The sequence below is a fragment of the Capsicum annuum genome, chromosome 3 (assembly GCF_002878395.1).
Source record: "Capsicum annuum cultivar UCD-10X-F1 chromosome 3, UCD10Xv1.1, whole genome shotgun sequence".
Taxonomy (NCBI): Eukaryota; Viridiplantae; Streptophyta; class Magnoliopsida; order Solanales; family Solanaceae; genus Capsicum; species Capsicum annuum.
In genome coordinates this window covers 244,572,272-244,586,523 of record NC_061113.1, presented here as the reverse complement: position 1 = coordinate 244,586,523, position 14,252 = coordinate 244,572,272, and the positions used below count along the sequence as shown (strand labels likewise).

The 14,252-nt window shown below is 39.1% G+C and overlaps 1 pseudogene; it reads right to left on the bottom strand.

Annotated features, from left to right (window-relative positions):
* Positions 1-1,393: 1,393 nt before the first annotated feature.
* LOC107862622 overlaps positions 1,394-14,252 on the bottom strand; it is a 17,434-nt pseudogene continuing 4,575 nt past the window's right edge.

Sequence of the window (14,252 nt, the reverse complement as noted above, 5' to 3'; positions counted from 1 at the left end):
TATATATTAATTGTGTGTGAACTCATAATACAAGAGATGCTTACAACCTAATGGTACGAATACATCTTCAAATCTTAGCTCCGCCTCTATCAGAAACTGGTGAAGATGATTTTAATTGAGAAAAGCTTCACCACACAAACTAAAAGAGACTAACAACCATAATTATATTATTTGGATTATTGCATGACAAAGAAGGTAACCATCGAACTTTAACCATAAATTTTGTTTCGTACGCTGTTGCATGACCAAGAAGATAGCCATTCGTACTTCAACCAGAACTTTTGTTTCGTACGATGTAATTAAATTCACTACTTTTTCTTTTTTGTCATCTTCTTTTTATACATTACAAAAAGTTAAATTTCAAAATATCAGATGAACATTGAAAATTATAAGTCACACGGAGGAAAGAGTCTAAAACATACTGAACTAAATATTAGAATGACTCAATGCCACAAATAATGTTATATTCCTTCTTAGTCCTTCACAAGATGAACTTTTTATGTGTTTTTACAAAGAAAATTAGGAGGTAATTTAAACGAAAACGACAATAAAGTACAAATAGAGGGCACATAGCATGTTATGAGTTATGCACTTTTTATTGAAGTGCGATGGGTGATTTTAGCTTTAAAAATATAGACACATTAGGTAACTGGCACGAAATGTCATCTAAATATTGTGAGTGAAATGAAAGAAATAGAGTGACTGTTCCATTACAAACAAAAGAAAAGTTATTTTCTTCAACAATTCTATTAGCACGGTACCAAAAAGCATTTTTAGTGGCAGCAAATTAAATGCAACTATTGATTCTTTAGAATGAACTATTAGCAGTACACTTATGACTGATTTCATATCATGAATTTATTATCAACAACGATCCAAGGCATATATTGGCGTTTAAGATAAGCATCTGCATAATATATAAGACTATGGGGTAGTTTAGTAGGGTGTATTAGGAGAAATAATCCATGTATTATGTATGATATTATTTAGTACTATGTTTGGTAGGATTTTGGATTTATGTATAACTAATGCATACACCCTACTTGGTATTGTTGGATGTATAACTAATACCTTCCATTTGGTAATATTAGTAATAACATGAGATTTAATACCATGAGACTAATATATGTAAATACAAAAATATCCCTCAAATTCTTTTAAGCATTTTTTTATTTTCTTGATTTTATTTTATATATTTATACTAATAAATTTATTTAAATAAATTAGCTTACAAATTTTATTATTTACTGAGAGTTGTCCGTTGCTAAATGAAATCCAATATCGATGAATACAATATTTGAGATATGAATACAATATTTGAGATATGAGTTGTTTATTTACCCTCAACTAATTTAACTGATTATATAAGAAAATCATTTTTAGGAATAAATAATAGAGTTTTGAAAAAAAAAATACACAAAGGTATGAAATATGTAGGGTATTTTTGCAAACAAACAATACTTTTAAAGAAATATAGCAATACGAATTATTTTTAATACATCAAACCAAACACTGAATAAAAAATAAGACCAATTATACTATTACTAATCCCTGCATTACTAACCCCACCATTACTATTCTTATACACTCTACCAATCTACCCACAAATGGATCAGGATAAAAACGACCCCTAATAATAAGTAGAACATGGAGTGGCCACGGCTACCAAAGGTGATTTTCTACGAATACTGATGCCACTCCTTTCAGTCATATCCAAATCCTCCGGTTTCATCCCTTTTGGTAATGCAAAATTAAACTTATGTACAAGCCTTGCTAATGCTAGCTATCTGTCACAGTAGCAAAAGCAGTTCCTGGGCAGCCCCTTCTTCCTGCTCCGAAAGGAATTAACTCATAGTTTAAACCTTTGACATCAATATTACCGTTTAACTCCCCTCTGGATCATCCCATGATAAAGGATCTCTTCCGATTGTCCAAGCATTGATAATGACTTGACTTCTAGCGGCTATATGGTAGCCAAGTAAATTAATGTCTTCTGTTGATTCTCGAGGAAATACTAGTGGAATCGGTGGCTGAAGACTGAGAGTCTCTTTGACCACAGCTTTCAGATAGTGCATATTTCCTAAATCATCCTCTGTTACCTCTGCTTTCCTTTGGGCTAATCCTCGCACCTCATTCTGCAATTTTTCCATGGCTCTAGGATGCCTCAAAAGCTGTCATTATCCACTCTAAAGCTGTATATGTTGTATCCGTACCAGCAACAAAATTATCCTACGCATTAAAAAGAAACAAAGAAAACACAAACTAAGATTGTTATGCTTGATTATGCGTAAAATGACTGTGGAAGCATTATTATATTCTATGTCACCAAGTAGTCAACGATGAAACAACATAGTTGTGTGAATTATATTCAAATGCTGAATAAATACTCCGAGGGAATAAATAGTACTATGAGATATGCTTACCAAGATGAGAGTACCAAGATGAGAGCTTTCAATGAATCCCTTTGAAGAGGAAATCCAGTATCCTTTCCATTCTGAATTTCCAACAAAACATCCCCAAAGTCTTTAGCTTCACTCGCGTGGTTTTCTTCTTTCTCATTCCTAATCAAGTGTTCTTCAATCACGCTCTCCAAAAATGTATCCAACTTTTTAGCTACTTTCTCCAATTTGGTGTCAAGACCAGCGATTTTATTGACCCATTCAAGCCATGAAATATAATCCCCAACAGTAAAAGTGCCCAAAAGTTCAACAAATTCATCTAGGATGACCTTAGCATTAATTGCACTTTCTCTTTCATTATATTTCCTCCCTAAGGCCACTCTGCTAATTATGTTATTAGTCAAGGAACAGAAATGATCTCTTATATCTATCGCTGAACTAGAAGAATCACTCTCTTGTCTGATTTTTTCAATCATATTCGATATTTCTTCTTCTCTGATATGACGAAAAGATTGGACTCGTTTGTTGCTGAGAAGATGAAGCACGGTAACACTTCTAATTTGTCTCCAGTATTCACCAACGGACTAAAGGCAACATCCTTTGAGCCATAAAGGAGACTATCAGCAATGCTAGATTTAGGTCTATTTGAGCATACGAAATCATGGGTTTTCATGATAGCACGAGTAGCATCAACAGAGGAAGCAACAATCACTGGCTTACTCCCAAAGTAAAGTAGCATGACTGGACCATTTTTTCTGATAGTTTATGTAGATAACGGTGAGGAAACAGCCCAAGTTGGTGCAGATTTCCTATGATTGGAAGCTTTGTTGGAGATGGTGGTAACTTTTTTTGATTATTTGAAGTAGTAAACAAGCATTGATGAAGGAAGAAAATGAAGAGAAACAAAGGAATTAGAAGAGAATACCACGAAAGAACCATTTTTTTAATTTAGCAATTAATTAGTACTGAGAAGAAATATAGAATTGGGTACAAGATATTTGGATACAAAAATCTCTTACATATGGACCAATACAACAACATACCTAGTTTATTCCCACAAAGTAGGGTCGGGATAGGGTAAAGTATACGGAGTCCATATCACTACCTCAAATGAAGTAGAGAGACTGTTTCCGATAGACCTCTACTGTTTCCGATAGACCTCCGGCTCCTGACAAATAGACATATACGATAAACAAACAACAAAATATAGTAACACGCCACTAGATAATAAAAGAAACAAGACACCCACTGAGTAATACTATGAACTACCTATCGAAATCACAAACATTCCAAAAACACCACGAATAAGAAACTACAGGACACATTCACAATTATGACTACACATAAATCGACAAACAAAACACTTCTTCCTACTAGTAAGGATGCGCTTTACCCACCTCTATCACCAAGAGAAAAAGAAAAATATATGGAGTGCTACTTTTAATGGATAAATAAATGATGCTTATTGTAATTTTCTTGATAATCAGTCAAGGTTCCCTGATATGAGGATATTTCATGGAAATTCCAATTCCATCTTGCACAATATTTTTTAAAAAAAAAATACTCATCGATGTTAAAATATGAGATCTTTTCTTGATGGTTTTTGTTTAATAGTTTCTTTTAAATATTATGTTTAGTTTATTTTAAAATTAAATGGTAGTCCTTAATTTGAGAAGTGTGCCATGTAAGATAGTGTGGTCTTGTAAGACTTATGAAGTGTGTCTTGTAAGACTCACGTAGCTTATAAGTGTAGTCTTTAGTAAGATGTTGACTATGATGTATGTATGTATGAATGAAAGCAGCTACTGCTGAAACTCTATCCTTTCTTCTCTTTTAGCTCCAAATTCTACCAGTGGTATCAAGAGCCAATCTTCTTGAGGGATCTGTGAAGGCTTAAAAAGATAATTTTTTTTCAGATCTTCTAAGAAAAGAAAGCTGAACAGCAATAACATGGCATCCAACAGCTTCTTGGGTGCAGGTCCTCCTATGTTTACAGGAGAAAATTATCACATATGGGTGATAAAGATGACTTATCTCAAAGCTCTCCCTCTATTGGGACCAAATCCAACTGTTGCACAAATGAAAGAATTATGAAGATGCAAAGTCGAAGAAACCAAAGGCACTCACTTGTCTTCATTCAGCACTTTCAGATGTGATTTTCACAAGAATAATGGCTTGCGAAACACCTAAAGAAGTATAGGAGAAGTTGAAAGAGGAGTTAGATGGAAGCGACAAAGTGAAATCTGTCAAACTCTTAAATCTCAAAAGAGAATTTGAGATGTTAAGGATGAAAGAAGGAGATACTGTGAAGGAGTACTTTGCCAAACTTCTAGAAATTGTAAACAAGACAAGATTATTTGGTGAAACTTTTCCAAATTCAAAGGTGGTGGAGAAGATGATGATAAGCTTACCAGCAAAGTTCAAGTCCAAGATTTCAGCAATAGAGGAATCTTGTGATTTGAAGACTTTATCTGTCGCAGAGCTGATTAGCAAGTTGCAAGCCCAAGAACAAGTATAAGAGATGAAGAAGTAGAAGAAGTGGCATTTCAAGCAACGCACAAAGGCAAGCAACCTATGAAGGACAATAGAAGAATGGAAGGAGATAAAGTAGCAGAGAGGAAGCCATGGACAAAGGCAAGCAACCTACGAAGGACAATAGGAGAATGGAAGGAGATAAAGTAGCAGAGAGAAAGCCATGGACGCAAGGTGGAAACCTTCCTTTTTGTGAAGATTCCGTCCATGGCTTTCTCTCTGCTACTTTATCTCCTTCCATTCTTCTATTGTTTGAAATGCCACTTCTTCATCTCTTATACTTGTTCTTTGTTCTTAGACTTGCAACTTGCTAATCAATCACAAGATTAGCAATCACAAGGAGAATGGAAGGACATAAAGTAGTAGAGAGCTTATGTTTCATACACTTGACAAGCCAGTCAAAGCTAAAGTTAGCATGGGAAATGGTGCAACACTAGAAGCACATGGAAAGGGTTCAGTTGCCTTTCAAACTAAACAAGGTACAAAGCTTATACATGATGTGTTGTATGTTCCTTTTTTAGCATGTAACTTGTTGAGTTTTGGCCAAATGATGTCGAAAGGTTACTCCTCACTTTTTAAGGGAAAACATTGTTTGATTTTTACTAACTTTGATTGTTAAAGTAGAAATAGTGGATAGGACCTTTCCCGTAGATGAAAATTTTGATAGTGCCAACTTTGCAAGGATGGACGATTCATGGTTATGGCACAGAAGATATGGGCATTTTAACTATGCCACTTTAAAGTCTATGTATGAGAAAGAAAATGCACGTTATCTAAACTTGCATGCGCTGCCTAAAACACAATCATTTGGCTCTGAAAATGTAGAAGAAGCTGAAGAATCAGATGGTGAATCCTCACTTAATTCGCTAATTTTGAAGACAAGGTCCCTTTCTGAGATATATGAAAGATGCAATGTTGCAATCTTGGAACCCAATACCTATCAAGAAACATCAAAACATGAAGTTTGGATTGAAGCCATGAAGGAGGAGATTGGTATGATTGAGAAGAATGACACTTGAAAGCTGGTTGAAAAACCCAAAGACAAATTACATAAGGCATTGAAACAGACTCCTCGAGCATGGTACAATAAGATTGATGATCATTTCATTCATTGTGGCTTCAACAGAAGTGAAAATGAAGCCACTTAATATGTGAAGAAGGCTATGATGGGCGCTAATACTGGCGGTGCTTAGATGAAACTGCCTATGATGGTTGGTAATAGAGGAAGAGCTCAAATGCCAAACCAGCAGCAAATGCAGCAGTTTAAGGGGTTACAAGATCTGAAGCAACCCCCACAATTCAAAAACCTCAAACTTCCCCCATGGGCAAAGATCAGAACAAAAAGGCAGTCAAGTTTGTTGCTTTGCCTATGGATGATGATTTGACTGATGATGAGGATGATGAAGATGATTTTTGATGAGGATGACGACGACGATGAATTTGATGAGGATGAGTTAGATGATGAAATGATATCCCAATGAATAAGATGAAAGCTATGCTGGGAGTATCCAAGAAAACTCTCAAGGAGGAGTGCTAGAATATGAGATCTTGTCTTGATGCTCTTTTGTTTACTAGTTTCTTTTAAATATTATGTTTTGTTTATTATAAAATTAAATGGTAGTCCTTAATTTGAGAAGTGTGCCATGTAAGATAGTGCGTCTTGTAAGACTTATGAAGAGTGTCTTGTAAGACTCATGTAGCTTATAAGTGTAGTCTTTTGTAAGATGTTGACTATGACGTATGTATGTATGAATGAAAGCAGCTACTGCTAAAACTCTATCCTTTCTCTTCTCTTTTAGCTCCAAATTCCAACAATCGACTCTTTCGGAGTGTCTCTCTATACCACTGGGTAGTACTACCTTCTTCTTTCTAGATTCTCTCTCTCTATATATATATGTATATATCCTGGTCCAGTGCTTTGCTGCCTTCAAACTCTCTCCATTGTTGGTTTATAATGGAGGGGTTTCTCTTGTAGACTTTAAGATACAAAGTTCCTTATACATAATAGTGATATTAAGACTCAAAAGTTCGAAACAAAAAACTATAATTTCCTATCTTGTCTAGTTTTTGGTTGATTTGAACATCATTACAGAAAGATCATTCATCTTCTAAGTAACTGCCATTCACGTAATTCTCTATCACAATTTAAAAAGGAGCAAGATATCGGCTGCTTAAAAGTTCTCAATTCTGTACCCACACATTATGAGCCAGCTTCTTGAGAAAATCACTGACAGAATCAATAATGATTATGCTAGGAAACTATCCTATGCAGGTAGACTACAAATAGTTAATGCAGTCTTATTCTCCATCTGCAATTTTTGGGGAGCTGTCTTTATTCTTCCACAAAGTGTGTTAAAGGCCATCGACAAGAAATGTAAAGAGTTGGTGTGGGGAAGTTCAGAAGATCGCAGGAAAACACCATTAGTGGCATGGGACAAGGTTGTATACCCAAGAAATTTGGTGTCCTCAATGTAAAAGGGTGTAGGAAGTGGAATGAAGCATCGGTGGGTAAATTGTTGTAGCATGTATTAGAGAAACAAGATGTTTTATGGGTTAGATGGGTACACGGGGTCTATATAAAACAACATATGAATGTATGGGATCACAATCCTCCAGGTGATTGTAGTTGGTATTGGAAGAAGCTAATGGCTCTAAAAAAGGATATGGCTGGATGGTATCAGGATACGAGGATACGAGGATACGAGGTACAAGCTGACAAAGAATGGGATTTACTCGGTAACAAGGAGCTACAATGAAATGTTAGGGATGCAAAACAGGTTGAGAGTAGCTAATCTTGTATTGACAAGGTTTATGCAACCAAAGCACAGATTCATTATTTGGTTAGCAAACCAAAATAGGTTACTAACCAAGGCTAGGATGCTAAGATTGAAAATGCTCGTAGAAGAGGAGAATTGTTGTCTATGTAACGCAGGTGTGTTAGAAACTCCACAACATCTATTTGCTGAATGTGCTTGGGTTACCGAGGTTCGAGATGGGTTGTCACAATGGATGGGTGTGCCTATGGTCAATAGGGATGTACCTAATAGTCTAATATGGTGGAGACAGAGAAAATGGAGAAAACTGAAGAAGGAAATAATGGTGGCTGTTTGGGGGGCCATGATATACCACACATGGAAAGCAAGGAACTGGAGGATATTTCGACACATACATGTAAACACACAATTCACGATCACACAAATTCAGGAGGAGGTGAGGGATAGGTTGGGAGTACTGCAAGCAAATAAAAAAGTTGAGAAAGTAAAAGATGTATTGCTCAAGCTGGGTTGTGGATAGTGTTTAATTTCTCATAGTTCTTCTAGTATTAAGTTTGAGTTTACCTTGCCTGTAGGAGTTGTTTTGTTTTTCTTTGGTAGCATGTCCTGAGGCCTGAAAACTTACAGGTGCTCTTTAGTTTGTACAAAATCAGAGAAATTTTGGAGTAATGGTAATATTTCACAGTTGTTACCAAAAAAAAAAAAAAACATTGAACCTGCAGTTTCTTTCAAAATTATGAAAAGAAATTGAAGTTTAGTACAAACAAGTGAAAAATATCAGGGAAGCATATCAATGAAGATGTCTTGTACCTACACATGTGGCATATAAGAGTTTGTACAGATAAAAGGGATTATAGATTTCTAGATCTTCTCCTCGTTGAAATTGCTTATGAAGCAAATAAATGTATGTCAATGAGTGTCATTGACATAGTCAACCACTAAAACCAAGCATGGCTAAAAGAATAAATGCATATCTTGCGCAACATGAGTTGTTCTTATATTATGTCACTGAAACAAAAGCTTGTTAGCCTGTTACAAAAGTGATTTGTAGTTCCTGAAAAGAGATAAGGAACTGGAGAAAAGTAGGTATTTCATACACATCCTTGATCTAAAGGAGGGAGAGGCATTTATAATCCGTGAAAAAACTACTGGGTAAGTTATATGTGGGTCCTCCTCTAGGAGAACAAGGATCCATCAGCTTAGAACTTTGAGGAGGTGCATTGATGGAGACAGAAAATAAATCTGTGAATGTAAATTTCCATGAGAACTTATAAATCAGACCACCCAGGATGCAATGCAACAACTGCCCCCCCCCCCCCCCCCTCTACCTGATCTTAAAGAAGGGAGAGGCACTTATATTTGAGTGGTTAGTCGAGGCTTCTTTTCTTTTAGGCATGGAATTCTCCCTTTCCAGATCACCCACGGGCTAGGACTGTGCTATACAGAATCTTGAACTGTTTTTCTTCCTCTTTCTTTACTTATACAACCTTTCTGTTATCCATGATCACAAATTTTGCGTTGAATGGGCAAAATGCCATAAGTGATGTGCTATACAGGCAGTGGAGGCAGCGGTGGTCTGTTTCTTCTGTATCTAGACAGGCCAAGATTCCTCTTTTTGTTGAGATTTGACTTGTGTGAAGCACGCATTGTTCACAGCAGTCCAACAGAACAAATTACTTTAATTTAAGGGGGGTGTTCGCTCTTCCAAACTAGTTCAAAGTTTCTAGGCGAAGGTTCTACAGATAGAATGCTGACTTCCATCAACACATAGGTATAGTCACAAGATGCACATCTTGGAAGTATGGGAAAAAAAATTTGTAGCCAAAAAATTCCCTTGGAACTTTGGAAATAAATGTAGACCCAATGTAGCCGCTTTTATAGACCCAAAAAATTATGCAAGAAGAAGAGCTTCATTAAGTTGGTTCAAATGAAGAATATAGGTCAAAAATAAGTAAAAGTTACATTGCATATTTTCTAGTACAGGTAAAAGGAAAAGCAAACATGTCTTGATAGAGAGGCAGATCCGCATTCTGAAAAGTTACCGCTGGGACACAGAGAAGATAGGTGCCTAGTCCTATCCGCGAAACTACTGGGGGAGAGCTTCAATGACCTTATGTTATCCTCTAGGAGAACAAGAATCCATCAGCTTAGAACTTTGAGGAGCTGCATTGATGAAAACAGAAAACAAATCTGTGAATATAAATTTTCATAACTTATAAATTTGTCCACCCAGGATACACCACCACCACCACCACCCCAAAAAAAAAAAAAAAAAAAAAAAAACACAAAATAAAGATCAGACAGCATTTACGGTAGCAACATTTACCTGATCAAATCACTCGAAGCCCTGTGAGTTATTCACAACATTGAGCATGCAGTGCAGAATACGGTAGCATAGTTGATCCTGTAGTCACCAAAATGAAAAGTTACCTGACCAAACAACAGTCACCTGAATAGATCAGACAGCAAAAATTATAGCAACAATCATGCTGGAGTTACTTCATGCAAACTAAAAGAAAAAATCAAAATGCAGAGAAAACACTTCATTAAGAAAATGACAGGTCTAAACACTACTTTTGGCTCTGGAAACAGAAAACTATCATAATATCTTGATCCATGAAAAAAGAGAACTTTCAAACAAATTAGTGAACACATGCAAGGTGAACACACCCAATATCAATAAGTCTCCTCAGCCACATTTCGAAACAGTGTAAACAGGCAGAAAATAAAACAGTGTAACCAGCCACATTGCTGCATATTGCAACTGAACATAAAATAATTTGTGAGAAAAGCATGAAGGAAAAATGTTTTCCAAAGAGAATATTTTCCTGGAAAATGACGGACCAAACCCAACCGAACCTAACCCTACTTTGTACCCTGACCCTTCACCCGACTAAGTATCCAACCGAAAACCCAAGATATGACATGGCCGCAACCTTATCCCAACATAAATTTCGACTTTGACACCGTGACACCAAAGCTCCACCACAAGACCCCACCCGACCAGGCTCGGGATCACGCTCAGGCCTAGGACCCCCCACCTACCCCGCCTAGGCTCGGGGCTACGCCCGAGTCCAGGACACGCCCCCACCCCTGTCAAGGCTCGGGACCACGCCCGAGCCCAAGACCCACCCCCGCCCAGGCTCGACACCACGCCCGAGCCCCCCGCTCCTGCCCAGGCTCGGACCCTGCCCAGGCTGCCAAAGGGAGCCTTTGAAGAGTTGAAGGCCGCCTCTATGTGCCAAAATGGGGAAACTTAAGGCTTACTCTTCTAAAAGGAATGTCATGATACAAAGTGGGTTGGTCAACTAGGGCAACAAGGCACGCGAGCACTGGGGTGAACACTCATCCAAACAAGTAAGGTCAATAGTTCAACATTTAGGCTGTAAGATTTAGCAACCAATAAATATTGTTCCCAACAAGTGCTCTCCGAACCAACTAGATAGTCTCCTATCACTAGGCTCACCAACCAACCTGGACTTTTTTTTTTAATTATTATTCCTATTGTTCCTCGATCCGCTTGTAAATTCTTGGAGTAATACTCAGTTGTAAATGATTGGTGTCAGAATTTCTGACTAATCAGGTTTGATCAGTCTCATCCGTGTAAGAATTAGGAATTCCTCTTCCAACTCATCCCAGAATGGGCGTTATGGCAAAGAACAAGAAAAAAACTAAAGGAGAAATTTGTCCAATAGTAACAAAGGGTGCCTCCACAGGTTGACATCCTATCCAACCTAGTAGTAAGCAATCCGCCAAAAGCACACAAGTGGTTTCCCACATTTGGAAAAGTTCTGTTAGGTTCTTAGTAGCAATCGACGACCCTTTCTTCTTTTACTTCACATAGGTGTGGGCATGATACGGTATTTTAAACTTCGGTATCTAAAAGAACAATACCATTACCTAGTTTGGTATGGTTCGGTATTTTTAAATTCGGTTCGGTATTTTACGGTATGGTAATTCGGTAACCATACTTTATTTGATTTCTAATTACATATATTCATATAAAAAAACTATAACTTTAAATTTTAAAAACATCTCAATCATATTAGACTAACAACTATCTTTGTTAATCAATTACACAAGAATAACATTTCAATCACGATTGAATAGTTCAAGATGCAAACTCTGAACAACATTACCTAAACTTAAAGCATAGTACTCCTAAATAATAAGCTTCCCAAGAAAATTGTTTCTGAATAAAAGTTACTTTTGTGTTAAATTGGCTAATGGATGATATATAAATATATTTAATAATCATAAATATAATATATATATATATATGGGTTTTATATGTTATTAAAAAACTTAGGTGCGATATACGGTATTTCAATAGTTATTGCATAAATACCAAATACGGTACCAAATACCAAAATAATTTAAAATTCCTACCAATACCACCATAACATCCATATCGCGGTATAAAAAATTTCGATTTCGGTCTGGTATATACCATACCATGCCCACGCCTACTTCACATAGCTTTTCGTCTCCTGGATAACTGGAAGTTCTTCAAAAGTATGAAAGGCCAGAGGACTTTGTACCATCCATTGCGGTGTGGTTGGATTCTGTTCAACAGCCCAAGGAGTTGGAGCACATTTTTAATCCTAATTCCAAAACTTTGGAATAAGGAATGTCCTGATGATGTGGTAAATACATTGGCTGAAGTTTTAAGAAATAGGTTTTAATCTCTCCAAGGAAATTCCTAGATACTACCACGCCCGAGCCCAGTACCCGCCCTGACGCCCACCCAACCTCGGGACTGCGCCCGAGCCCAAAACCCGCCTTCATCCCCACCCAGGCTACGGACCGCGCCCAAGCCCAGGACCCGCCCCTCACCCCCGCGCAGGCTCGGGACCGCGCTAGAGCCCAGTACCCCCCTCCCCGACCCGCCTCGACCCTCGGGTTCTGGACCATGCTACAGCCCAGGACCCGCCCCCACCCCCCTCCTAGGCTCGGTACCTCGCCCAGACTCAGGACCACATCCGTGCCCAGGACATGCCCTTGCCCCCCACCTAGGCTTAGGACCAGGCCAAGAGCCTAAGACCCGCCCAGGGTCGAGACCACGCCCGAGCCCAGAACCCGCCAAGCCCGAGCCCGAAACCCGCCGTCACCCCCGCCCAGGCTCAATCCCGAGCCTATGACCTGCCCTACGCCCCCTGCCCAGGATCGAGACCATGCCCGAGCTTAGGACCCGCCCCTGCCCCCCATCCCCTGCCCAGGCTCTGGACCACGCCCGAGCCCAGGCACCCCACACCCGCCCCTAGGGGTGGGCATGGTATGGTATATACCGAATACCAGACCGAAACCAAAATTTTTTATACCGCAGTATGGATGTTATGGTATTTGGTAGAAATTTTAAATTATTTTGGTATTTGGTACAGTATTTGGTATTTATGCAATAAATATCGAAATACCGTATGCCGCACCGAAGTTTTTTAATAACATATAAAACCCATATATATATTATATTTAAGATTATTAAATATATTTATATATCATCCATTAGCCAATTGAACACAAAAATAGCTTTTATTAAAAAATAAATTTTTTGGGAAGCTTATTATTTAGGAGTACTATGCTTAAGTTTAGGTAATGTATAGAGTTTGCATCTCGGACTATTCAATCGAGATTGAAATGTTATTTTTGTGTAATTGATTAACAAAGATAGTTGTTAACTTACCATGATTGATACATTTTTTAAATTTAAAGTTATAGTGTTTTTATATGAGTATATGTAATTAGAAATCAAATAAAGTATGGTTACCGAATTATCATATCGTAAAATACCGAAACCGAATTTAAAAATACCGAACCATACCGAACTAATTTGGTATGGTAATGGTATTGTTCTTTTAGATACCGAAAACCGAAGTTATCGTATCGAAGTTTAAAATACCGTACCATACCGTACCATGCCTACCCCTACCCGCCCCCATACCCCGCCAAGGCTAGGGACCATGCCCGAGCCAAGGACCTACACCCCGCCCAGGCTCGGGCGGCTCAAGACCTCGCCTGAGCACAGGACCCACCCTCGCCCCCGAGCCCAGAACCCGCCACCGACCACCGCTGAAGCTCGAGACCACGCCTGAGTTCAGGACCCGCCCTCGCCCTCCTCTAGGCTCGGGACCACGCCTCAGCCCAGGACCCGTCACCGCCCTTTCCCCGGCTCCGGACCACGCTCAAGCCCAGGACCTTCCCCCACCCAGGCTCGGGCGGCTCAAGACCTCGCCTGAGCACAGGACCCGCCCAGGAGCAGGACCACACCGGAGCTCAGAACCCGCCACCGACCACCGCTGAATCTCGAGACCACGCCCGAGCCCAGGACCCACCCCCGCCCTCCTCCAGGCTCGGAACCACGCCTGAGCCTAGGACCCGTCGCCGCCCCTGCCTCTTGCCGAGGCTCGGGACCATGCCCAAGTCCAGGTGTCGCCCCCGCCCCAGCTCAAGACCAGGCCCGAGCTCAGGACCTACCTCCGCCCGAGCCCAAGACCTACCCCGCCCAGGCTCGGCCGGCTTAGGACCACTCCCGAGCCCAGAACCCGCCCCC